The sequence below is a fragment of the Anopheles gambiae genome, chromosome 2 (genome assembly GCF_943734735.2).
Source record: "Anopheles gambiae chromosome 2, idAnoGambNW_F1_1, whole genome shotgun sequence".
NCBI classification, from domain to species: Eukaryota; Metazoa; Arthropoda; class Insecta; order Diptera; family Culicidae; genus Anopheles; species Anopheles gambiae.
Window position 1 is genome coordinate 62046803 of NC_064601.1, and position 1350 is coordinate 62048152.

The following is a 1350-nucleotide window of genomic DNA, read 5'->3' on the forward strand; positions in this document are numbered from 1 at the left end:
TTTGGTTGCGGCAGTCTAGCTGCTTCACACTCTTTATTCTCTTCTTTTTGCAGTTCCCACAAGAAGATTCACACATGTGTTCTCACATACTTACATACACACACACGGTGGTTGGAAGCCTGGCGCGGCTGTTTCCAATTCTGTCTTTTCTTCTTCCCTCTTCACACCGCGCTGGAGCCCGTGGTGGTGCGCGTGTTCAGCCTGCTTGGTTCAGGAAAGATGTCATCAGATTTGGCGCGCCTCAACCGCGGTGTTGTATGAAGGCTGTTGATGAAAGTACACAATTAATAGACACACTTTGTTAAAAAGATTACACTTGATTTAAAGATGTGACAAACTTACCTTTGTGCTTGAGGATCAATTGAAACTCTAACGCCTGTGCACACAGTGTCACACTTTTTAAGTAGTTTGAGGAACAGCTAGCGGTAGCAGCACACATCTGAAACTTGTAATGTGCAAAACATTGCATATTAGAATAATATTAGAATTAGAATAAATGTCACATAGCACTAGACACTTAGAAAAGGACACTTACCCAAACAATTAGATGATAAAAATTCGTCCTCCGATGAAGCAGAAAGAACACCGCGGATGGCGCAGTATGGAAAGTGTTTCACGCAGGAAAAATAGTTCACGCAGCACACAAACACACACTCTCACATCCACGGTTCAGAGCACACTGAAGTCGCTCTTTGGCTTGGATGGAAAAGAGCAAACACCCTGATGAGTGCGATGGAAGAAAATGACGTGTGTTCAACAGGGATGGGTAGAATCCAACATACGAAGTGTGCAGGAGAATTCTCTTCGTGTGGCAAGAGAGAATTGACTAACACCCTGATGAGCGAGAACGCAACAAACGTTGTGGAATGTAGAAACGGGATAGGAATAGTAAGCGAAGGCAGTTTTTGGACATGAGGGGGTTGAAACTGGGAGAAAAAAGCTTCGGTTGCTACTTGGGTTGAACGAGAATCGAACCGTTCGAACAGTTCGGTAAAGTGCACGAACGAACGAGATTCTTAACAAAAAACGACCAGGACTTTTGGAAGAAACTGACTACACCGAACGCGTTCGAACGTTCCGTTCATTGTTCGACGACACACATAAATGTGGTAATGAAACGTGCAAAATCATATTGCTTTCTCGCTCTTTCTCGCACCGTGCGAACGGGTCGTCAGAGATCAAAATGTACCGTGTTGGTGTTGAAATCGTACCCATACAACTCAATTCCTCGAACGCCGTCGAATTTGTCAGGCAGTGTTCGATACGTGTGCTGCAAGGTGTTATAAATGACAAGGTGAAGTTGTTCAGAGCAAAATGACATTTCTCGACTTGACATTTCTCTTCCGGGGG

The 1350-nt window shown here is 44.4% G+C and overlaps 1 long non-coding RNA gene across 1 annotated transcript; it reads right to left on the bottom strand.

Annotated features, from left to right (window-relative positions):
* On the bottom strand, positions 1 to 1022 carry LOC133391483 (uncharacterized). Its single transcript, XR_009764987.1, has 2 exons — positions 343 to 1022; positions 1 to 264 (listed from the first exon to the last, which is right to left on the bottom strand). It is a non-coding gene; the product is annotated as an uncharacterized LOC133391483 (long non-coding RNA).
* Between the last annotated feature and the right edge of the window lie 328 nt (positions 1023 to 1350).